This window comes from Ornithorhynchus anatinus, chromosome 7 (assembly GCF_004115215.2).
Source record: "Ornithorhynchus anatinus isolate Pmale09 chromosome 7, mOrnAna1.pri.v4, whole genome shotgun sequence".
Lineage (NCBI taxonomy): Eukaryota > Metazoa > Chordata > Mammalia > Monotremata > Ornithorhynchidae > Ornithorhynchus > Ornithorhynchus anatinus.
Genome location: NC_041734.1, coordinates 426,289 through 451,403, shown reverse-complemented (window position 1 = coordinate 451,403; position 25,115 = coordinate 426,289). Strand labels below are relative to the sequence as shown.

General features: G+C 52.6%; 1 long non-coding RNA gene across 2 annotated transcripts in view; it reads left to right on the top strand.

Moving 5' to 3' along the window:
- LOC114813211 overlaps window positions 1–25,115 on the top strand; it is a 50,117-nt gene that overhangs the window by 14,003 nt on the left and 10,999 nt on the right. For both annotated transcript variants that reach the window (XR_003760874.2, XR_003760876.2), the window contains exons 2-6: window positions 9,977–10,082; window positions 10,986–11,165; window positions 15,970–16,164; window positions 19,487–19,949; window positions 20,775–20,968. This is a non-coding gene — a long non-coding RNA (uncharacterized LOC114813211). The remainder of the gene's footprint in view (window positions 1–9,976; window positions 10,083–10,985; window positions 11,166–15,969; window positions 16,165–19,486; window positions 19,950–20,774; window positions 20,969–25,115) is intronic.

Sequence of the window (25,115 nt, the reverse complement as noted above, 5' to 3'; positions counted from 1 at the left end):
AGAGCAGTGCTCGGCACGTAGTAAGCGCTTAACAAATAGCAACACTAAACGGGGGAGACAGACGGCAAAACGGTAGGAAACAAAAACAAGATAACATTATCAAGACAAATAGAATCATGGAGATATACACTTCATTAACAAAATAAATCGGGTAATGAATAATAGATACAAATAAGCACAGTGCTGAGGCGAGGGGAAGGGGGAAGAGATGAGGGCGGGATTAAGACACAGGTCCTCTGACTGCCAGGCACGTGTTCTTACTCCTAGGCCATACTGCTTCTCCAGCCTGTTGTTTGCAGAGCACTGTACTGGGCGCCTTCCGGGTGGAGAGCACTGTACTGGACCCCGGCTGTATGCCGAGCCCTGTCCTGTTCCCTGTCCAACACTCTGAGTGGGTGGGTGTAGGTATGTGTGTGTATTTAGGGAATGTCACTGTTTATTGTTGCAGTGTGCTTTCCCAACCGTTTAGTACAGTAAACTGCACACAGTAAGCGCTTAATAAATACGATCGCATGTTTCCATCTGGAACTGTGGGGGAGCAGAGATAGTGGGGAGAGCCCACCCAGGAGGTTCCTGATATTTTGGAGCACTGTCAGTGGTCACCCAACAGACCGTTTGGAGCAGGAGAGCTTCTCCGGGGAAGGAGTGCAATTTCAATCCCAAATCCAGAGTTGGCAAGCTGAGGGAGAAGAGCTTCCCAGCGGGCACAGGCTCGCGCCTCAGTGGAAAGAGCCCGGGCTTCGGAGTCAGAGGTCGTGGGTTCGACTCCCGGCTCTGCCACTTGTCAGCTGTGTGACTGTGGGCGAGTCGCTTCACTTCTCTGGGCCTCAGTGACCCCATCTGTAAAATGGGGATGAAGACTGTGAGTCTCAGGTGGGACAACCTAATCACCCTGCATCTACCCCAGCGCTTAGTACAGTATTAGATTAGACTGTGCGCCCGTCAAACGGCAGGGACCGTCTCTGTCTGTTGCCGACTTGTTCGTTCCAAGCGCTTAGTCCAGTGCTCTGCACATAGTAAGCGCTCAATAAATACTATTGAATGAATGCTCTGCACATAGAAGCAGCGTGGCTCAGTGGAAAGAGCGTGGGCTCTGGAGTCAGAGGTCATGAGTTCGAATCCCAGCTCTGCCACCTGTCAGCCGTGTGACTGTGGGCAAGTCACTTCACTTCTCTGGGCCTCAGTTACCTCATCTGTAAAATGGGGATTGAGACCGCGAGCCCCATGTGGGACCACCTGATTCCCCCGTGTCTCCCCCAGCGCTTAGAACAGCGCTCTGCACAAAGGAAGCGCTTAACAAATACCAACATCATTATTATTATTAGTAAGCGCTTAACAAATGCCAACATTATCATTATTGTTATTATTATTAGGGAACACAGGGTCAGAGGGCCCAGGTCAGAGGCAGCAGTGGCTGCTCTCCTCCCATTCCACTGCCCTATCACCCGATGGGCTCGGCAGAGGTGGGAGTCAGTTGGGGCTTGGAGCTGGGCTAGTCTGCAACCAGCCCCCTGCCTCGGCCAGTGCGAGGAGGTGACCTTTGACATCCCCCCTTCATTTAGGTTTGAGTTTCCCCCCTGGCATCTGAGGTGAAAAAGTGTATGCCGGGGAATTTGCCCGATGCCTCCTTCTCTCGTCCTCATCATCAACAACATCATCATCATCATCAATGGTGTTTATTGAGCACTTACTATATGTAGAGCACTGTACCGTGCGCTTGGGAGCGTGCAGTACGACAGAGTTGGCAGATATGTTCCCTGCCCACAGTGAATTTACAGTTTAGAGGGAGAGATGGGCATTAATATAGATGAATAATTTGTAATCTATAATTTATAGAGATGCACATAAGTAATAATGTTGGTATTTGCTAAGCGCTTACTATGTGCAGAGCGCTGTTGTAAGCGCTGGGGGAGATACAGGGTCATCGGGTCGTCCCACGTGAGGCTCACAGTCAATCCCCATTTTACAGATGAGGGAACTGAGGCCCAGAGAAGTGAAGTGACTCGCCCACAGTCACCCGGCTGACGAGCGGCAGAGCCGGGAGTCGAACCCATGACCTCTGACTCCAAAGCCCGGGCTCTTGCCACTGAGCCACGCTGCTTCTCCACTGTACTAAGTGCTGGGTCTGACCTGATTAACTTGTATCTATCTCAGGTTTAGAGCAGTGCTTGGCACATAGGAAATTATCATTTATTATCATTATCATCGCTATTATTTTTAGTATGTGCGGTCTCCGAGTTCTCCTTCCTGGCAGTTGAGCTCAGCGCCGAAAAATCCAAAGAAAGCATCCGCTCTGTAAGAGTTCCGACGGGAACGGGCCATCCGGCCCTTGTTCCTTAAGGACACTAACTATTGTGTGGTTAAGCACGACTGTGTGCCGAGCACTGGGGTAGATACAGTAAAATCAGCTTGGACACGAGATTCCCAGTCCTGTGCACTTCCCTCTGGACGTCCCCGCTCCTCCCAGTCCTGGCGTCGTTCAGCCTCCCTTCCAGCAGAGCTAGGGGGTGGAGGGGGGAAGAGAGGGAGGGTATGGGCTAAAACCCCCGGGAATCAGTTCGGCCTCACGGAAAAATCACAGACCTGGGTGTCGGAAGGCCTGGGTCCTATTCCTGGCTTTGCCACTTCCCTGCCGTGTGGTCTTCCTCAAGTCACCTGATTTGTATCTCAGTTTCCTCATCTGTAAAATGGGGATCGAACGCAGCACGGCTCAGTGGACGGTGCTTGTCCCGCCATCGCCCCCCCGGCCCACGTCCTCCCGCTGTCCTGGAATGCCCTCCCTCCTCACATCCGCCAAACTAACTCTCTTCCCCTCTTCCAAGCCCTCCTTTCATTCATTCAATAGTATTTATTGAGCGCTTACTATGTGGAGAGTGCTGTACTAAGCGCTTGGAATGAACAAGTCGGCAACAGATAGAGACATTCCCTGCCGTTTGACGGGCTTACAGTCTAATGAAGCAGCGTGGCTCAGTGGAAAGAGCACGGGCTTGGGAGTCAGAGGTCATGAGTTCGAATCCCGGCTCTGCCACTCGTCAGCTGTGTGACTGTGGGCGAGTCACTTCACTTCTCTGGGCCTCAGTTCCCTCATCTGTAAAATGGGGATTAAGACTGTGAGCCCCACGTGGGACGACCTGATTCCCCTGTGTCTACCCCAGCGCTTAGAACAGTGCTCGGCACATAGTGAGCGCTTAACAAATACCAACATTATTATTATTAATCGGGGGAGACGGACAGACAAGAACAATGGCAATAGAGTCAAGGTTGAGAGCTCACCTCCTCCGGGAGGCCTTCCCAAACTGAGCCCTCCCTTTCCCTCTACCCCTCCTCCCCTCCCCATTCCCCCTACTCCCTCCCTCTGCTCTTCCCCCTTCCCCTCCCCGCAGCACTTGTGCATATTTGTATGTATTAATTACTCTATTTTATTAACGATGTGTATAGATCTATGGTCCTATTTATCTATTCTGATGGTATCGATGCCTGACTACTTGTTTTGTTTCGTTGTCTCCCCCGTTTAGACGGAGAACCCGTTGCGGGGCAGGGATTGTCTCTATCTGTTGCCGAAGTGTACATTCCAAGAGCTTAGTACAGTGCTCTGCATACAGTAAGCGCTCAGTACATCATATGATTGAATGAAGAATGAATGATAGAACATGGGCCTGGGAATTAGAAGGTCATGGGTTCTAATCCCAGATCTGTCCCTTGTCTGCTGGATGAACTTTGGCAAGTCACTTCACTTCTCTGGGCCTCAGTCACCTCAAATGCAAAATGAGGATTGAGACTGTGAGCCCCACGGGGACGGGGGCTGTGTCCAAAGTGATTTGTTGGTATCCTCCCCAGCGCTTAGTACATTGCCTGGCAGATAGTAAGCTCTTAACAAATACCATAATTATTATTATTGTTATTGTTACTTAAATCGTGAACCTCATGTGGGACAAGGACTGCGTTCAACCTGATAATCTCATACCATATCATATCTCCGAAGCAGCGTGGCTCAGTGGAAAAGAGCCTGGGCTTCGGAGTCAGAGGTCATGAGTTCGACTCCCGGCTCTGCCACTTGTCAGCCGTGTGACTGTGGGCGAGTCACTTCACTTCTCCGGGCCTCAGTTACCTCATCTGTAAAATGGGGATTAACTGTGAGCCTCACGTGGGACAACCTGATTACCCTATGTCTCCCCCAGCGCTTAGAACAGTGCTCTGCACCTAGTAAGCGCTTAACAAATACCAACATTATTATTATTATTATTATATCTACCCCAGTGCTCAGAACAGCACTTGACACATAGTAAATGCTTAAAAAATACCACAATTAATGCACAGCCCCCACCACACATACATGCTCACACGCATACATGCTCACACTCATACGTGCTCACACGCCCTGGCACGTGATCGGGGGGCTGAGGATTAGGAGGGTTGGCAGAGGGTCGTGAGGGCCGGCGGAGGATGGTGAGGGTCGGCAGACCCCTATCCAGCAAATACAGAGAAGCAGCGTGGCTTAGTGGAAAGACCCCAGGCTTGGGAGTCACAGGACGTGGGTTCTAATCCCGGTCTGCCACTTGTCAGATGTGTGACTTGGGCAAGCGACTTCACTTCTCTGTGCCTCAGTGACCTCCTCTGTAAAAGGGGGGTGAAGACTGTGAACCCCAGGCGGGACAACCCGATAACCTTGTATCTACCCCAGCACTTAGAACAGTGCTGAGCACCTAGAGAAGCAGCGTGGCTCAGTGGAAAGAGCCCGGGCTTGGGAGCCAGTGGTCACGCGTTCTAATCCGTGCTCCGCCGCTTGTCAGCTGTGTGACTTTGGGCAGGGCACTTCTCTGTGCCTCAGTTCCCTCATCTGTAAAATGGGGATTAAAACTGTGAGCCCCACCTGGGATAACCTGATCGCCTTGTATCCCCCCAGTGCTTAGAACAGTGCTTTGCCCATAGTAAACGAATAACAAGTACCACCATTATAATTATTACTATTACTCTCGGCCCCTCCCCCGCGAGCCCCATCTCCAGGCTCAGGCTCCTCCCCCTCGTCGCCCCACAGATTGAGAAGCAACGTGGCGCAGGGGCGAGAGCCTGGGCTTCAGAGTTCATTCATTCATTGATTCAATCGTATTTATTGAGCGCTTACTATGTGCAGAGCACTGGACTCGGCGCTTGGATTGTCCAATTCGGCCACAGATAGAGACCATCCCTGCCCACTGACGGGCTCACGGTCTAAACGGGTGAGACAGATAGCACGGCAAAACAGAACAGAACAAAAACATCATCATCAAGATAAATAGAATCAAGGGGATGTACACCTCATTAAGAAAATAAACAGGGTAATAAATAATATATACAAACGAGCGCAGTGCTGAGGGGAGAGGGAACAGAGAGAAAGGGGGGGCTCAGTCTGGGAAGGCCTCTTGGAGGAGGTGAGCTCTCAGTAGGAAGTCAGAGGTCATGGGTTCGACTCCCGGCTCTGCCACTTGTCAGCTCTGTGACTGTGGGCGAGTCACTTCACTTCTCGGTGCCTCAGTTACCTCATCTGTAAAATGGGGATTAACTGTGAGCCTCACGTGGGAATGACCTGATTACCCTGTATCTACCCCAGCACTTAGAACAGTGCTCTGCACATAGTAAGCGCTTAACAAATACCAACATTATTATTATTATTATTAATCCCGACTCCGCCGCTTGCTAGCTGTGTGACTTTGGGCAAGTCACTTCACATCTCGGGGCCTCCATTACCTCGTCTGGAAAATGGAGGTTAAAACCGTGAGCCCCACGTTGGGACCGCCTGATCGCCTTGTATCTCCCCCAGCTCTTAGAACAGTGCTTGGGACATAGTAAGCGCTTAACAAATACCAACGTTATTATTATTATTGTTATTATCGGGCTCCGCCGCTCCCTTCCCCTCAAGGTTATGCCCTGCCCCTCGGACCCAGGCCCCGGCGGCCTCAGAAGGTCCCCGTGGGGCCCCCGCGTCTCCGGAGGAGAAGGAGCTCGGGCCGGAGGGTGGGGGGTCCCATCCCAGGATGGGGCGGTTTTGAAAGGGGCATCCTGGGCGTCGTTCTTGGGCATCCGGAGAGGATTAAGGAATCCCTTTTGTTGCCCCAGAGCCTGGCCGGCTGGCCGGCTGGCTAGCCGACCCGGGGCCTGGCGGGATGGCTAGTTGACCCGGAGCCAGGCTGGCCGGCTGGCTGGATAGGAAGGGTTCGGACACTTAGGAATAAGAGCCGGACTTCCCTCGACTGCCCGTTGTTAGCCGGGCCCTGACACCCCGCTCTCCCCAGCCTGGGCGGCCGCAAGGATCCCGGGGGACAGGCCCCCGGCTTCTCCGGGTTCTTCTGGCTGGCCAGGCCGAGCCTTTTGTCTCACCGGGCCGGACTGACCGTCTCCAGGCTCCCCTGGCTGGCCAGGCCGAGCCTTCTGTCTCACCGGAGCCGGACTGACCGTCTCCAGGCTCCCCTGGCTGGCCAGGCCGAGCCTTCCGCTCACCGGAGCTGGACCGACCGGTCTGAGGGGCCGGGGACGGGGGGGATCATCCGAGAGGTCAGGGGTGAGGGCCTGTTGGGAGGGGGGGAGCAGTGCTGGGAAATGAATGCCACATCCCAGCCGAGGAGGGGCTGGGGGAGAAGGAGAAGCCATGGACGTGCCGGCCTGCCGGGGAAGGGGTGGAAGCCGACACTAGACCGTAGCCTGGGATGGCCGGCCCCGCTCGGCCGCTTTTAGGAGCGGCGAGCCCTCTCCGTGGGCAGTTGGTCCACCGTGTCCTCGGCCTCCTGTCCTGGGTCACGGGTTGCGGCGAACTCACCCACCTCTTCCCACCCGTTTTGCCCAGAGGATGCCATGAGAGCCAGCGTGGCCCAGTGGGGGCTAGAGGACCTGGGTTCTAATCTCGGCCCCGCCGCTCATCTGCCATGTTATCTTGGACAACTCAGCTTCTCTGTGCCTCGGTTCCCTCATCTCCCAAATGGGGATTCAATACCTGTTTTCCCTCCTACTTAGACTGTGAGCCCCTTGCGGGATCCAGTTGACTTGTATCTACCCCAGCGTGCAAGCAGCATGTCGTAATGAATTAGAATATGGGCCTGTGACTCAGAAGGTCACGGATTCTAGTCCCGGCTCCTCCTCTTGCCTGCCGTGTGACCTTGGGTGAGTCACTTCACTTCTCTGTGCCTCAATAACCTCATCTGTAAAATGGGGATTGAGAGTGTGAGCTCCACATAGGACAGGGACCGTGTCCAACCTGATTTGCTTCTATCTGCCCAGCACTTAGTACGCAGGTCTGGGGGTCAGAAGGACCTGGGTTCTAATCTTGGCTCTGCCATTTGTCTGCTGGGCAAATCTCTTAATTTCTCTGTGTCTCAGTTACCTCATCTGTAAAATGGGGATTAAGACTGTGAACCCCACATGGAACAGGAACTGCATCCAACCTGATTAGCTTGTATCTACCCCAGCGCTTAGTACAATGCCTAACGTACATTCCAAAAAAAAAAAAAAGGTACTTAACTGGGCGGAAGAAGCAGGGATTGGGGAAAGTTTCTGCCGTGGGGCAGCTGATGCATGAAGTCTGGCAGAGAGGGATGGGTTAGAGAGAGAATCTGAGTCAGCAGGCTTCCTCGCCCAATAGCAAGCAGAGATGTTCCTCTGTCAGAAGCCCACACAAGTTTTACAAATGGTAATATTTTAGAAAGCGGCAGCCTCCTGATCTCATTAAAACGTCCTACGGGAGCCCTGGTCTGACCGTCGGCTCGAGTCGGTGCCGGGAGCCGGGGAACTGCCCCGTGGGGCCCTGGGAGTGAGGCCCAGCAGGGGGGCCCAGCTGACCCTGCTGTCCATCAGCGGATAAGGTTGATAACATCAGGGAATAAGTCCTTGGGCAGGATTCAGTTTGGATCGGGTTGAACTTTTCCATTCGTAAGGATTTTGGCCTACCATCCCAGGCATAAATTTGGCAAAATCTGAAGTTCTAAATATTATAGGGCAACACAGTCTAATGGAAAGAGGAGCAGGAATCTGGAAGTCAAGAGGTGCCTGCCCGGCCACCATCCCCTCTAGAATGTAAGCTCACTGTGGGCAGTGTGTCTGTGATTGTTTTATTGTTACTCTCCCAAGCACTTAGTACACAGTAAGTGCTCAGTAAATACCACGGAATAAATGAACCGTGGTGGGCAAATCACTCAACCTCCTTGGGCCTCGGTTTCCTTACCTGTAAAAAATGGGGATGATAATACCACCTTGTCTCTACTCCCCTCATTTGGAATAAAAAGTAGGGGACTAAAAAATGAACAATTTGCTAGACAAATCCCGTCACTGTTAGGGGAGTGAGTGAGTGGGGTCCACCCAGCATAGTCATTCCCTCCGTTTGGAACCACCCCTCTGGCTTCCCAACGGGGCCAGCTGGGGAAACCAGGGCCTCTAAATGGGTTAGACTACACCCCAGATTATGGGATAAACTTTGTCTCTTGACATTCTGATTTTGCTTTTGGTTAGTCAAACATTTACTTGGGCTCCCCGGGCTGGTAAACATGGTAGCTAATAAGATCTATTCTAAGGTGCCTTTCCTTGACAAGATTTTCCCCGGCCCGACATTCCGCATCTCCGCTGTCAGGTGCCTCTGGGACACCCTCTGCAGTGGGCCTCAACCAGGAGGCGGATAAATAAGCATCGGGAAAGGGGCTGAGGGCCGAGTTCTGCCTCCGGCACACGGAGGTGGCTGGAACGGGCTCTCCTCACTAGGCAAACGAGTTCCGTTGCTCGGTCAACTCCCGGCTGACCGAGGCCCCCGATAATCCACTAAACAATAAGGCCCGCTCAGCTCCAGGCCTGCTCGGCCTTCTCCAGGAGTAGATTACCCAAGCGGGGCTCTCTCCTCTGAAAAATGGGGAGAAGAAGGACCGGCCTCGGGTGAGGGCTCTGGAAAATTAAAGCGCTTTTCAAATCGGCCCGCTCCGGACCTTGGGCGGCAGCGGAAGCTGCCAAAGCGGAAGATGACCAAACCCCGGTCCCGTCCAGACCCTGCAGAGGCCAACCAGTGGCCAATTTGCAGGCACCGGGGTGGAAGGCTGCTCTGTTTTCCACCGAACTATGAAGTGCAGTGCCCACATTAACCACAGCTTCCATTAAAAACTCTCTCTCCCTCTCTTTCTCTCTCTCACACACACAATGCACTTATGCCCAATTCCCCAAATACATATTCTTTCTCATGATTTCAGGCATTAGTCTCTCTTGGTTGACCGAGTGACCTTTCCTTGGTGAGCCCAGCCTCCTGGCTTCCCAGTGGCCTCGGGCTGACCCTCCGTCCCAGCGTTGGAGGGCAGTCCTGGATTTTTGTGGGCGGCTCTAGACAGTTTCAGGAAAAAAATGTTAATGCCTCATTGGGAACGGGCTGTGCCTTGACTAGACAGCTCAGCCCACCTGGCTTGCAGCAACCCGGCGCCTTCCCGGGTGTCTGTAGATGCTTGTGTTTGCCCACCTGGGCCGGAGCCTGATCAGCATGTGTTCAGCTCTGGTCTCTCAGTCTCCTGGGCCTCCAGGAGTGGCCATCCTGTGATCCTGGGGGACTTTAGCCCCGCACTGTCCCTTCCCCCCACCCCCACCCCAATGATTAAGTGAGGAAGGGGGAGGTATACACGTCTGGAGCCCTGTCTCGGGGCCTTTATTTTCAACTCAAAGAATGACTGGCCTAACAGTAAACTCATTCACTTTGCATTTATGTTTCTGAAGTAATAATAATAATGTTGGTATTTGTTAAGAGGTTACTATGTGCAGAGCACTGTTCCAAGCGCTGGGGGAGATACAGGGTAATCAGGTTGTCCCACTCTCCCAAGTGCCTAGTACAGTGTTCTACACACAGTAAGCGCTCAATAAATACAAATGACTCACTTCTGGGCAGGATGGCCTGGGGCTCAGGATCAAGGTCACACTGGCCTAGCCTGGTCCCCACTTTTTTCCTATTAGCAGAATGGCCCCCAAATGTCCTCTCTCCTCTCCCCAGATCCTTCACCTGCGGCTGAGAAGACTCGTTGACTAACGCAGTCGGAAATTCCAGGAATGACTCTGACATCAATTGATGGACCTACCAATCAGTGACTCTACCAGGGGTATTTAATGTGCTGAGCAGTTGGGAGGAGCTTACAGTCTACTGGGGGAGGCTGAGAGGAAATAACGTTCAGTTAAGAGGAAGAAGAGAATAGGAAGCAAGGCAGAGGCTTCAATACCCAGATGCTGTCATCTGTGGCAGATGTCTTATCATCCTCCAGCCCGCTGGGCAAAGAGCCTAGCCAGTAGAACAGTAGCCCAGCTGCCTAGTGGCCCAGTGGAAAGTGCAAAGGCCTGGGAGTCCGAGGATCTGAGTTCTAATTCCAGCTCTGCCACGTCTGCTGTGTGACTTTGGGCAAGTCATTTAACATCTCTGTGCCTCAGTTACCTCATGTATAAAATAAGGATTCACTCCTATTCCCTGCTTCTTAGAGTGTGAGCCCCATGTGGGTCAGGGACTGTGTCCATCCTGATTAACCTGTATCTACCGCAGTGCTGAGAACAGTGTTTAGCTCATAGTAAAGTGCTTAAGTGCTTGGAGAAGCAGTGTGGCTCAGTGGAAAGTGCACGGGCTCTGGAGTCAGAGGTCAAGGGTTCGAATCCCGGCTCTGCCACTTGTCAGCTGGGTGACTGTGGGCAAGTCACTTAACTTCTCTGTGCCTCAGTTCCCTCATCTGTAAAATGGGGATGAAGACTGTGAGCCCCACGTGGGACAACCTGATTCCCCCGTGTCTGCCCCAGCGCTTAGAACAGTGCTCTGCACATAGTAAGCGCTTAACCAATACCACCATTAAGTACCATTAAAGAAAATGAAACTACAGCTTGTGATATACTGATCTTCCAGAATCTAACTTGAAGATGGCCTAGTAGCGACTCAGTAGGCAAGTTTTGCAAAACAACTTCAATTTGGGAGACCAAGGCCACTTTAGCATTTCTGCTCCCAGAAACTATTTTATTCACCACAGGAACGACAGACAAATCTCTGCCAGCATCCAGTGCAGCCCAGAGATCGGATCAAACTGCGACACCTGGTTCTGCAGGACCCAGATGGGTTCAAAAGTATCTTTTCTCTTCATGAAGAAAAAAGGATCGTGTTTCCTTTGGACCTCTAACCCCTGATCTCTCAGCTCAGGACCAGAGGCCAGGTATGGTCAGGTTTGGGTGGTGAGTCGGGGAGGGAGCAGGGGCGGGGGAGTGGTTCAGCTCTGTTATATTGTCCTCTCCCAAGTGCTCAGTGTAGTGCTCTATGCACAGTAAGCCCTCAATAAATACCAATGATTGATTGATTGATTCTAATCCTGGGACTCCTAGAGCCAGAAGCAGATGAATCGCTCCTCACTGCGTTCACGCGGTTAATGAATTGGGGCTCTGAGAGCCTGGGACCGACCCGAGAGTGAGTGAGAGTGGCAGGGTAACAAGGAGCTGGTGACATTGAGCTCAGAGACACAGGTCCCCACATGCCGTTTCCAGAGGCAGAGCGTCCTATTGGGTAGTGTTAGCTCGGGCCTTGTTCTTGGGCCCAAACCCTTAGGTTCAAAACCAACTTGTTGCTAGATCCTGGGCTCAGCCCTGCTGTCCAGAAAATGCTCTCTCAACAATCAATCGATGGGATTTACTGAGCGCTTACTCTGTGCAGAGTACTGTACTAAGCGATTGGGAGAATGCGATTTGACAACGTAACAGACGTATTTCCTGCCCACAGAGAGTGCTGTCAGCATCTAGCGTTGTCAGTTCTTCCATGATGCTGGGCAAGATTGGTGCTGTTTCCTGCAGGGATGGGGAACGGGGCTGGGGGGAATGGGAGTTGTGGGGGACAGGTGTGTGTATTTATATGTGTGTATGCTGCATGTGTATGTGCATGTGTACTCGGAGACACAGAGTGAGCCAACTTACATTTTGAATCTGACCAATTGTGGGCAGACTACCCTAAGATTGACATTCCCAGCCACTGGGAACACACCCCCAAACTGGCTCATGATGTTCATCCCTTTGCATCTGTTGGTGCTGCTTTTGTTTATGCCTCATGATCAGTCACTTAGTTGTATTTATGGAATGCTTACCGTGTGCAGAGCACTGTGCTCTGTGTTTGGGAGAATACAATATAACAGATTTGGTAGACATATTCCCTGCCCACAAGGAGTTTACAGTCTACAAGGGGAGACAGACATTGATATTAATAAATGAATTACAGATATGGGCATAAGTGCTGTGGGGCTGAGGAAGGGGGTGAATAAAGGGGTCAAATCCAAGTGCCGGGGTGAACGGAAGGGAATGGGAGAAGAGGAACCGAGGGCTTAGTTGAGGAAGACCTTTTGGAGAGATGTGCTTTTAATAGGTTTTGAAGGTGGAGGGAGTGATTTTTCTGTCATAAATGAAGAGGGAAAGCATTCCAGGCCAGAGGCGGGATGTGGATGAGGAATCGGCGGCGAGATAGAGGAGGTTGGGGTACAGTGAGAAGTTGGCATTAGAGGTGATGAAGAGTGTGGGCTGGGTTGTAGTAGGAGAGCAGTGAGGTGAGGTAGAAGGGGGCAAGGGGATGGAGTGCTTTAAAGCCGATGGTGAGGAGCTTCTGTTTGATGCAGAGGTGGATGGGCAGCCACTGGAGGTTCTTGAGGAGAAGGGAAACATGGACTGAAGGCCCGTGTAGAAATATGATGCGGGCAGCAGAGCGAAATGTGGACTGGAGTGGAGAACCTCTTAAAACTTCTGCTTGACAAGAACCGCGGACGGCTCTGTCGGCCACCACTGCCTCCCCTCGACTAGCTGCCAGGCCGCATTCGGTGTTGGTCGTTGTCTGAAGTCGCCCTCTGCTCCGTCCGCATCTCGTTTCCTCTGTCACCCTTGCTTCCAGTCACCCCCATTCCAGTTCACCATCCGGAAGGTGTTGGGGCATCCTGCAGCTGTCCGCTCTCACTGGGAAGAACGTCCCACAGCCAACCGTTCTCCTCGCGTGACCGGGCATCCAGCAGCTGCCCATTCTCCAGCCACGGCTGGGCATCCTGCATCCGATCATTCTCCTCACCTGGCTTGGCATCCTGCTGCCACCCTTATCCCTTCCATGCCCTGCCCAGGGAAGTTACTGGACTGCCTTGGTCGTTTGTGATCCTGTCTTGCCATGGGAAGTAGGAAGTTTTGATGGAATGAAACAGCTCTAGGATCCAGATTGAGCACGGGCTTGGGAGTCAGAAGGTCCCAGATTCTAATCCCAGCTCGGCCACTTGTCTTCTGTGTGACCTTGGGCAACTCATTTCCCTTCTCTGTGCCTCAGTTCCCTCATTTGCAAATGGGGATGAAGACTATGAGCCCCATGTGGGACAGGGACTATGTCCAACCTAATTACCTTGTATCTACCCCTGTGTTTAAAGCAGTGTTTGGCACATAGTAAATGCTTAAGAAATGCCATAATTATTATTATTATCATTACTTTATGGCCCTGATGGGCGTGGCCGGAGCCCACTACCCTCTAGGAGGCAGGCTGGACAGCACACCTGCAGCTGAGTGGGGAGGCAGGCCTTCGCTGTCCCCGGTCATCCCAAAGGATTCTTGGGCCTTCTGGATTCCATTTTCTACTTCCCTGGGTGGCCTGTCGCCTAGGTAACGGGACCCGGAGACGACGCTTAGTTCCACTCTGCCCATCCGACCCAGACTCAGACGTCTGTCGGCAGTGGGAAGGCAGAAAGGCGAGGCTTCTCTCTCGAACGTTCCCGTCAGTCTTCATGTAACATTCCTGACCCAGGATAGGGGTGGAGGAAGGGGACGGTCCCCAGTCCCAAATCTCCTAGCTAAGGAAGTGGAAAGGAGTGGAATTCCATGCGTAGGGCAGACACGGTATGAGAGAAAAGACTCTTCCTTTCCCTGGAACTTGTGACTGGGAGACCAGAGCAGAGGGTTTAAGGGGTTTGGCTCTGCCACTCAGTTCATCTCTGTTGCTACCTCCACTCATCTCCACCTTGAGCATAAAGGTTGGCCCAGCAGAGTGAAAGAAGACACTTGTGTCTTCCTTTTTCTCTGTGTTCTTCTACTAATAATAGAATTGTGATATCTGTAAGAGCTGACAATGTGCCAACCACTGGGGTAAATACAAATTCCGTCAGATAGGGACACAGGCCCTGTTCTACCCAAGGCTAGCGGTCTAAAGGGGAGGGAGAGTATGGAATTTAATCCCTCTTTTACAGGGGAGGAAACTGAGGCAGAGAGAAGTTAATTGATTTGCTCAAGGTCAAGCTGTGTGTGTGTGGCCTACTGGAAAAAGCACAGGCTTGGGAGTCAGTTGACCTGAGTTCTAATCCCGGCTCTGCTCATGCCTGCTCTGTGACCTTGGACAAGTCACTTCACTTCTCTGGGCCTCAGTTACCTCATCGGTAAAATGGGGATTAAGACAGTGAGCCCCGTGTGGCACAGGGCTATGTCCAACCTGATTAGCTTGTGTCTACCCCGGTGCTCAGTACAGTGCCTGGCACATAGTAAGTGCTTAAAGAATACAATTAAAAAAATAAAAGTGGTGGAGCCAGAATTAGAACCCAAGTCTCCTGACTCCCAGCCCGGTGCTCTTGCCACTAGGCCACGCTGCTCGTCTCATTATTTATCCCACCGCCCGTGCTTGCCCTTCCTTCCACAGACCTACACCCCCCCACCATCCGAGCACATTGCTGGGGAAAGGTAGGGAGTAACCAGAGAAAAACCCCTGGTGGAGATGGGCTTTGAAGGTGGGCAGAGCGGTGGTGGAGGCGAGAGAGTTGAGGGTAGGGCCCAGCGGGGAGGAGAGGGAAGGGGAGGAGAAAAGGGACGTGGGAGGAGCGAAAGGAGCATCATGCTGGGATCCAGCGTGGCTTCGGCCAAGGAGTTGGGTCTGGGGAGCAGCGGTTGGGGAGGGAAAGAAGGGGAGGAGGAGGGGTGTGGCCCGGGTTCCCCCTGCTCCCGGGACACCCCAAGCTTCAGATGCCACTAGCCCTGTGGACCCTCTGACCCGCAGCTCGGGGTGGGGGCACACGACCGGTGCTCTCCGACCGGTTGGAAGGGGTACGCGCAATGGACACGCGCAACGGACCCTTGGTACACTCCCAAGTCGTCTTCCGAGTGAGGCATCCCCAGAGAGGGCCATTTTGTTCCTTTTGTACCCAGAATCAATGGGAGCTAAATGCGTTCAAAATCTTCTTTCTGTGGACAAGAAATACATACTAGGAAACAAAAGAGAGTGTGTCTTCATCAACGTCTGTTGTACTTTTCCCAGCCCTTAGTACCGTGGGTGGGAGAAAGCGATTAAATAATTAAGTGGTTAACCATCAAGCCACGAGGCAACATGGCCCAGTGGAAAGGGCCAAGATAGGGAGACAGGAGACCTGTGTTCTAGTCCCAGTTCTGCCACTGACCCGCCATGTGACCTTGGGCTTCTGGCTTCACCTGGCCGGGCCTCAGATTCCCGACCCCCCCCCCCCCCCCGTAAAATTGGAACATGATCCCTGCTCTCCCTCCCTCTTACTCTCTGAGCCCCTTGTGAGATGGGGATGGAGTCCCACATACCCCAGTGCTTATCACAGTACTTAGCTCATAGTAAACACTCACTAAAGACCATCTTCCTTTATTATTTAACAAGGCTGCAGCCTGTTCCTTTGGGAATGATCGCTCTTATCTCACCTGGGCTACCCTGTTCCTTCCCTTCTCCCATCTTCCCCTCTCACTTCCTCAACCTCTCCACAACCCAGGCAGTGGGGAGTCCTGCCCCACATTTCATGGCTACCTGACCCTCCACTTAGAGCAACGAAGGGCAACTTAAGTCATGAAACCTTCCCTTCCCGATCTTTACGCACCAAATCAAAGCTGCTCTTTTTTTTCTTTTAAATACCATTTGTGAAGTGCTCACTGTGTCCCAGACACTATACTAAGCACTGGGGTAGATACAAGATAATCAGGTTCCACGTGAGGCTCACAGGCTTAATCTCCATTTTACAGATGAGCTAACTGAGGCCCAGAGAAGTGAAGTGACTTGACCGAGATCACACAGCAGACAGATGGCGGACGAGGAATTAGTGACTCCCAGGAGGAATTAGTGACTCCCAGGCCCGGACTCTCTCCACTAGGCCATGCTCTTTCCTAACTGCAGTCCCTTGAGACGTTAATCTTCCTATGTGCTCTGCTGTGCACACGGTAAGTACTCAACAAGTACCGTTGATTGATTGCATTGAGGAGTGACAAGATCCAAAGTCTGAAGACCAGCTGTAGGGGACCTCCAGTCCACCCGCCCTCTACCTCACATCTCCTCTCCTCCAGCTTCTTCTCTGACCTCTTCTCAAGATTCCTTACTTCTCTTGGGAGGGTCCGTCCCCTCTAGAACTCTTCCTTCCCACCCCTGGCTGTCTTGTCACTACTAGTGACCTGCATCGATCTTGTGAGCGCTTTATTAACTTCCAGGAAGTGTTTTGTGCTACTCTGTAGGGAGGGTGCTGTTTAAAAATAAACCATAGAAATCTGAAAAATGTCCCCGTACGCATAAGCAGTGCTGAGGTGTGTGCAACAAAGACTCAGTTGTGCCGTCGTAGAGAAAAGTCAATAATTAGTGACACATTTCTAAAGGTCCCTCTTGCATAATTTCTCTGTCCAGATGCCTGTGACATTTGGGTTCTAAACTAGAGTGCCAGAGAGTGTATCCATTCAGGCACGTTCTCTAAGAACAATCCGGTGGCTGTGTTTTTCAGTTAAATAAACATCAGGGCTAAAGAGGGACTTATCCGCCATACCAAGCGATTCATTTGGAACTCCATTTAGATGAAGAAAGTGTTCAGGAGAAACAGAAGGAAAAAGGGCCAAACTTCAGCCCGCGGGGTATCTATTTTTGGCACCCGGCTGCTCCGTCTGCAGGTAAAAATAAAAAGTCATTCGTAACAAATAATTCCATCGATATGTTTTGTGGATAAAGTCTGAACCTTGAGCCATCGCTGAGGGTGAAATGAGCACTCATACAATTATTCCAAAATACCCGCTCTGGGGGCAGAGCTACAGTGAGAGCCGACAGCCTGTTTTGCAATCTCCACTACCCCAGAATGTCTATCTTGCAGACCCCGGCTCCCTGCACGCACATCCCACCCCCTTCCTTCCCTGCCCCTCACCCAGGAGAATGAACCTAAATCCGTGGAGGTCACGGAGACTAGAAATAAGCCCTTGGTGAGATCTAACTGGATCTCTGGAGTTTCGGACCCCATCAGCCACTGCCCCTCCATCCTCTTTATTTCCACGGAACCCCTCAATGCGCCAATTTCCAAGTTCCCAATCCCTCTCTTTGGCAGCAGACGTTGCTGGCGTTAGCCCCGTTAGGCTACCGGAATTCTCCATGGGGGAAGTGGGAGAGTTGGTCTTTCTCGCTAATGATCTATTTATTTGCTTGACTGTGTGTCTTAGTTACGGCTAACAAACCAACTGGCTTTGTTGGCTAAAACGTTATTTGAAAATAGTTAGGTTCACGATGAGACCATAAAGGAGAACAAGAAAAAATGGAAATTTAAAAACGATTCCAGTCTCGGTTTCACTTTCCCGTTCTCTGGGATTTTCAGAGAACAGAGGTCGGCCGCTGGGTCCCCGTGGTAGAGCCCAAGCTGTTTTGGTGACCAGCTCTAAGTTTCCCTTAATAAGCAGCGGAGAGAAGCAGCATGGCCTAGGAGATAGAGCATGGGCCTGGGAGTCACCTTGCTCAGGGTGAACCCGGACTCTCGGCAGAGCTGGGACTGGAGCGTTGCTATTTTTGTTAAGCGCTTACTATGTGCAGAGCACTGTTCTAAGCGCTGGGGTAGGCACAGGGGAATCAGGTTGTCCCACGTGGGGCTCACAGTCTTAATCCCCATCTTTCAGATGAGGGAACTGAGGCACAGAGAAGTGAAGTGACTTGCCCATAGTCACACAGCTAAGTGGCAGAGCTGGGATTCGAACTCATGAGCCCTGACTCCAAAGCCCGTGCTCTTTCCACTGAGCCACGCTGCTTCTCTGCAGCGTGACTCCCAGTATGGAGGTTTCTCGGCGGTCCTACCCCTCCCTCCCTCCCTCTCTCTCCCTCTCATGGCATTTGTTAAGCACTCATGATGTGCAAGCATTAATATAATAATAATAATGTTGGTATTGGTTAAGCGCTTACTATGTGCAGAGCACTGTTCTACGCTCTGGGGTAGATACAGGGTAATCGGGTTGTCCCACCTGAGACTCACAGCTAATTCCCATTTTACAGATGAGGTAACTGAGGCACCGAGCAGTGACTAGCCCACAGTCACACTGCTGACAAGTGGCGGAGCCAGGATTCGAACCCATGACCTCTGACTCCCAAGCCCGGGTTCTTTCCACTGAGCCACGCTGCTTCTCTGCATTGTGTGTTAAGCACTGAGGTAGACAGAAGGTAGTCAGGTTGGACGCCGCTCTCATTGGCATCCGTTCTGGCCCTGTCCGGCTTGGAGGCGCAGAGAGCCATTGAGAGCCGGGGGGCGGAATTGAGGGTCATCTGCCCCTCAGACCATTTTTTTTTTCTTTTTAAATATTTGTTAAGCACTTACTATGTGCCAGATACTGTACTAAGTGCTGGAGTAGATAGATACAAGATCGTCAGGTTGGACACAGTTGCTGACCCACCTGGAGCTCGCAGTCTTAACTCCCTCACCCCCTCACTCTCTTTTTTTAAATGTGGTATTTGTTAAGCACATAATATGTGCCAGACACTGTACTAAGCCCTGGGGTAGATACAAGCTAATCAGGTTGGACTCAGCCCAGGTCCCACACGGGGCTCACAGTCTTAATCCCCATTTTACAGATGAAGGAACTGCCAGACACTGTACTAAACCCTGGGGTAGATACAAGCTAATCAGGTTGGACTCAGCCCAGGTCCCACACGGGGCTCACAGTCTTAATCCCCATTTTACAGATGAAGGAACTGAGGCCCCCAGAAGTGAAGCGACTTGCCCAAGTCCCCCCTGCAGACAAGTGGCAGAGCTGAGATTAGTCCATATGACTTCCAGGCCCCCGCTCTATCCACTAGGCCTTGCTGCTTCTCACTTATTCTCTCCCTGGGTTCAGTTGCTTGTGCTGGATTTCCCTCCAGGATCTCTGAGCCAGGTGGGCCCTGCCCCTCTGCCCACACACCTCAGCCTGCTGAACGGTGCCGTGCGGCTGCCTGAGGTGCCAGGGCAGGGCAGGGCAGCGGGTTCTCAACTCCCCAGGGTTGGCACACATCACTGACGGTGAGGAAGGCGTTCTCCTGCAGCCCACCTCCCTTCTCTCCCCCAGCTGGCCCCCTGCCTCCACCCCACCTCCTATGACCTGGGCTAATCCCAGAGAGCTGGGGTCCCTACGCCAGATGGTGCCGCAGATAATAATATCATGGTGGTATTCGTTAAGCGCTTACTATGTGCCAGGCGCAGTACTAGGCGCTGGCAAATCGGGTTGGGCACAGTCCCTGTCCCACATCAGGCTCACAGTCTCAATCCTCACTTTACAGATGAGGTAACTGAGGCCCAGAGAAGTGAAATGAGTTGCCCAAGGCAGATGGCACTGATCCCACAGTGATGATCGGTCACGGAGCCTGAGTCGATCAGCTGTCGGCCACTGATGGAAGCAGGAAAAGGAGATCCGTCCGTGGTCATCGATGCACATCTACCTGGTGCCGGGGCCCAGGCCTGCTGGCGGACGGGACGATCGTGGTGTTTGCTCACCGTTGCCAGCCCCCTCCATGGCCACCCATTTTCCAACGAGGGATGGAATTCTGGAATTTCCCGAGAAGGAGGGGGTGTCACAGCTGTAGGATCGTACGGGTTTGGGCACCCTCATGGTGTGGGCGCTAAAGAAACGAAGAGCGCAGGCTTTACTGAAGCCACAAGGAGGAAGGTGAATCAAGGCTGAAGCTGTTTGAGGCCGAGATCCGCTCAGCCCCAAAGCCCTGACAGCAGCTGAATGGCAGAGAGGTAGGGGGTAGGGTGAGGAAAATGCTGGATTACCATCCTTTACAGGAAAGAGAGGGGGAGGGGGGGGACCCCTCTGGCCTCTGGGATTCCCGGAACCTGGGGTCACCCAGGGTCAGTCCTCAGACTCTCTCGGGGTAGGGAGGTGGGGGGAGGAACAACTGGGGATAGAAGGAAAGAATGGCTCTGAAAGAGCCGGCCGGACTAGGCCAGATGGATTCAGCTCCGCCCCTTGACCCACTGATAGTGGGAAATGGGCTGGGGCGGAGGCTGGGGGCCCGGGGATGGGGCCGGGGCTGAGCCTGGGAGATCTCTAGGAACCCTCCCAGTTCATTGACCCTAGATGCAAGTGAAGATGGGCCAGGAGAGCGGGATCAGCTGGCCTGTAGCCTCTGTCTCAGCCATCCAGAGCCCCTGCACCCGGTGCCCCGGGAGCGTGCACATTGGTTGAGGGTCCGCTCCCTAAATCTGGGGAATCCAGAACCTCCTGGGCCACCCCGCTTCCCAGGGACCCAGAACCAGAAGGCTAAGCCGGAGGGGCGACCACTGTAGGCCTCGCAAGCGGACCAAGCTCAGGGCAGAGGTCAGGGGACGGAGGCGAGGGGACAGGCGGCGTGCAGCACCGGGAATGAGACGGATGTAGAACTCAGAGAGAAAACGCCATCAAACCACCCTGGGACCTGAGGGGTAGTCCCGGTGGCCAGAGTGTCCATCCTGGTCAAGGCCGGCGGAGTCCAGCCGCGGCCTACGGCAGGCCGTGAGGTACCCGGGCGGGAGGGACGCCGCGCAGCCAGACCGGCTCTCACCAATGTCCCTGCTTCCGCCCAGCGGGTCCGGCGCTCCGGGGGAGACTTCCATCCCATACTTAGAAGCACAGAGAAGTTAAGTGACAAGCCCAAGTCATACAGCAGAGAGATGGCGGAGGCAGAATTAGAACCCAGGTCCTTCTGAATCCCGGGCCTGGGGTCTATCCACTAGGCCATGCTGCTTCCTGACGACATCGTATTATGAGTGAAACGGTGGTGAGTTAATCTTACTTTTTTCAATTCATTTATCATTATCTGTCATCACGCATGCACTGTAAGCTTCCCCGATTTGAACGTTTTCTCGAAAAATGTGAATCGATTCCACAAGGGAATACCGCACTCTTCTGCGAGACCTGGTTTGGCCCGGGCCACGCCTCCATTTCCATGGTTCAATCAGAGGGCTTCATTTCTGTTTGCAGAGACAAAGTTGGGAGGGTAGGGATTTTCTTACCTCATTTCTGAAAATGATCAATTACTGTTTGGTTGGAATCAGCAGTCGTCGTGGTGATCAGAGTATTTATTGAGTGCCTACCACGTGCAAAAACTGTACTGAGCATTGGGAAAAAAATACACGGGTGAGAATTAGATGCGGACCCAGGCTCTAAAGGGGCTTGCAATCTAGTTGTGTGTGTATGTGTGTGGGGGGGGGAGGAGGGGAGGTGGAGGCAGTTGGTGACATAAGGTGAGAGATGGAACAGTGTGAGAGGTGATGATAAATCCAAGAGCAGCAGGGCAGTAAGGTGGCTTGAGGAGCTGAGATTTAGGGTCCTTGCAGCTCAGTTCCACAGATCCATCAGCCAGAGCCAGAGCCTCTACAGGTATTTCCTCTCTGTTACTGAGCTGGAATAGGGACTGTTCAAGACCCCCGCTCGGGTCCCAGACCCAGGCTCCAGACCCCCAACCCCTACCCCAGGCTCAGAGTATAGACCCCAGACTCCAGCCCCCAGAGTTTGGGCTTACATCCAGGGCCTGGAGCCAATTCAGATTTTCCCAGTTCCCACAATTTTACTGGCACGGAAAGGCCACATGGGCTGACCCGCTGCCAGCGTTACATTCTGGGCTCAGGGGAGACTGGGAAGAGGGACTTGAGGGTAGGGGTCGGGGCGGGTGGGCAGCTCCCAGGGCCAGGTACGGACACCCTGGGAAAGGAAGAGATTACAGAGAAAGCCGGAATCGCACACGGCCAGAGAGGGGAGAGAGAGGCCGGGCGGGCAAACAGATGGTGAGGCCGGCAGATAGGTTAAAGAAGGGTGAGACAGATGGGGCGGAGGAGAGGGCTGACCAGGATCCGGGATACCCTGGGAGGATGGGGTGGGGGAGAGAGAGAAGTACGTCTGAGGGTGCCGGAGCCTCGGCTTTAGCCCCCATTAAGTCCCCAAGGCCCATCTGGAAGAAGGCAAGTCCCCAAAGAATCCCTACCCCATAGACCAGCCTCCAGGGGTGGGCTGGAACGCTGCTCCTGTTTCAGGGCCAACAAACTTGCTGCAGAACTTGGTGGCCAAGAGCAACGAAACACTTGGGCAACGGGTACAAGCACACAACACACACACACACACACACAATCTCTCTCTCTCTCTCTCTCTCTCTTCTCTCTCTCTCTGAGACTGATGGGACTGTATGACCAACAAGGCAGGGAGGGGTAGAATTAGGAAAGGCCTCCTGGAAGACGAGGTGAATTTTTAGGAGGCTTCACAGGAGGGAAGAAAAGTGGTTTGGCAGAGTGGGAGGGATACCAGGCAAGGGGAAAGGGATGAGCAAAGGGTCGGAGATGGAAGAACTGGGAGAGAGGGAGGGAGGGGAAATTAGAGGACTAGCTTGGAATGAGCAAAGAGTCAGGGGTGTGAAGGGTAGCTGGAGAAGAGAGCAGCTCGATCAGAGGGGCAGTCGTTGGAGGGCCTTGAGAAGAAATAATTTGCCATTGGAGGTTTTTGGCAAGGGAAGTGATATACTTTTTTCTATCATTCAGGCAATTCATTGCATTTATTGAGTGCGTACTGTGTGCAGAGCACTGTACTAAGCACTGGGAGAGTATGATATAAGAATATAACAGACATATTCCCTGCCCACAACTTACAGTCTAGAGGGGCAGACAGACATTCATACAAAGAAATTATTATTATTATTATTACTACTGTTAATAATAATAATGGAACTTGTTAAGAGCTTACTATGTGCCAATCAGAGTTCTAAGCATTAGGGTAGGTATAAGATAACCCCCTGTCCTACATGGTGCTCACACTCTTAGTCCCCATTTTACAGATGAGGCAACTGAGGCCCAGAGAAGTTAAGTCACTTGACCAAGGTCCCATAGCAGACGTGGCAGAGCTGGGATTGGAACCCAGGTCCTTCTGACTCCCAGGCCTGTGCTCTATCCACTAAGCCCTACTGCTTCTCTAATTAGGGTTAAGTACATAAATGCTGCGGGGCTGGGTAGGGGGAAGAGAAAAGGGAGCAAGTCAGGGCGACGCAGAAGGGAGAGGGAGAAAAGGAAAAGAGGGCTTAGTTAGGGAAGGCCTCTTGGAGGAGATGTGGCTTTGAAAGATGGGCTTTGAAAAGATGCTCGGGGCTAGATTGTAGGATAGATTAAAGAAGAGCGAGGGGGAAGGAGGGGAGGCCGGTTAGAAAGGCATTGCAGCGTGGCTCAGTGGAAAGAGCCCGGGCTTTGGAGTCAGAGGTCATGGGTTTGAATCCCGGCTCTGCCACTTGTCAGCTGTGTGACTGTGGGCAAGTCGCTTAACTTCTCTGTGCCTCAGTGACCTCATCTGTAAAATGGGGATTAACTGTGAGCCTCACGCGGGACAACCTGATGACCCTGTATCTACCTCAGCGCTTAGAACAGTGCCTGGCACATAGTAAGCGCTTAACAAATACCAACATTATTATTAGTCTAACCTGGGGCTGATGGTTTGGACAAGGTCGCTGGACGGAGAGGCAGAGGCAGATCTCCGAATCGATCAACCGATCAATCGTATTTATTCATCAATTACTGTGTGCCGGCTACTGTACTAGGCACTTGGGAGAGGGACAACATAACCAAGTTGGAAGACACATTCCCTGCCCACAGCAAGCTTCCAGTCTAGAGTAAAGCACCGCAAAATTGAGAGACGGGCCGACTGGGAAAGGAAAGGGTTACCGTTAAGCCTCCTGACCGGTGGGAGGTTTCTAGGGGAAACCGACTCCCCAAGATAACCTAGGACTGTGGGGAGAGAGCAGAGGGGGAAAATACAGAAACAGACTTGGCGGCACCGACCGGAACTTGCCGAGGCACCCCCCCCCGGGGATGGTAGTGGTGTTGACCACCCGAGAGGTGACCTCTGCCCTCGCCATAGCAACCGGACGTGCACAGCGGCGGAGATGACGATTTTTCCGTCCGAATGGTCGTGCCCAGCGGGTATAGCAGAGGAGAGCATCCTATGTCTATGCGGTGGTCGGTGTGGGCGGAAGAGGAAGTGACCGGCATCGCCCTGCCCGCTGGATGGAGCTCACGGGAAGCGGGGGGAGAAAATGTGCCATCCGAGTGCAGGACAGATGTTTTCGTCCGTGGAGTCTGCGAGCTGGGGACTGAGCCCCCAAGGCCTGGGTCTCTTGCTCTTCGGGTCTTGGGTCTCTTCACATAATGTGAGCGTTGCCTTCTGTGAGGTGATTCAGAGTGATAACCGTCAGCTCGTTGCGGGCGGGGAACACGTCTACCGACTTGGTTGCAGTGTACTCTCCCAAGCGCTTAGTACAGTGCTCTGCATCTGGTAAGCACTCACTAAATATCACTGATGAGGGTAAGATCGGTAGCCGGATATCCCAGGCGTCCAAGTGAAAGAAAGCAGGGGGAGGAGTCGGTTGGGATCCTGGATAATAAGACTGAGTGTGGGAGGTAAAAGCAGAGAAGAGTCAAATCGATCAATCATATTTATTGAGCACTTATTGTGTGCACAGCACTGTACTAAGCGCTTGGGAGAGTACGGTATAACAGAAGTGGAAGACATGTTCCCTGCCCACAGCAAGTTTTCAGTTTAGAGGGAGGGAGACCCAGACATTAATATACATAAACTATGGATAAGTACATAAGTGCTGTGGGGCTGAGGGAGGGGTGAATAAAGGGTGGAAATTCAAGTGACCCTGAAGGGAGCGGGAGAAGATTGTCAGTCAATCGATCGATCAGTCATGGGAAGCAGCATGACCTAGTGGATAGAGCCCGGACCTGGGAGTCAGAAGGACCTGGGTTCTAATCCCAACTCCGCTGCTTGTCTGCTGTGTGTCCTCGGGCAGGTCACTTAACTTCTCGGGGCCTCAGTTACCTCATCTGTAAAAATGGGATTAAGACTGTGAGCCCCACCTGGAACAGGGACGGTGTCCCACCCAATTGGTT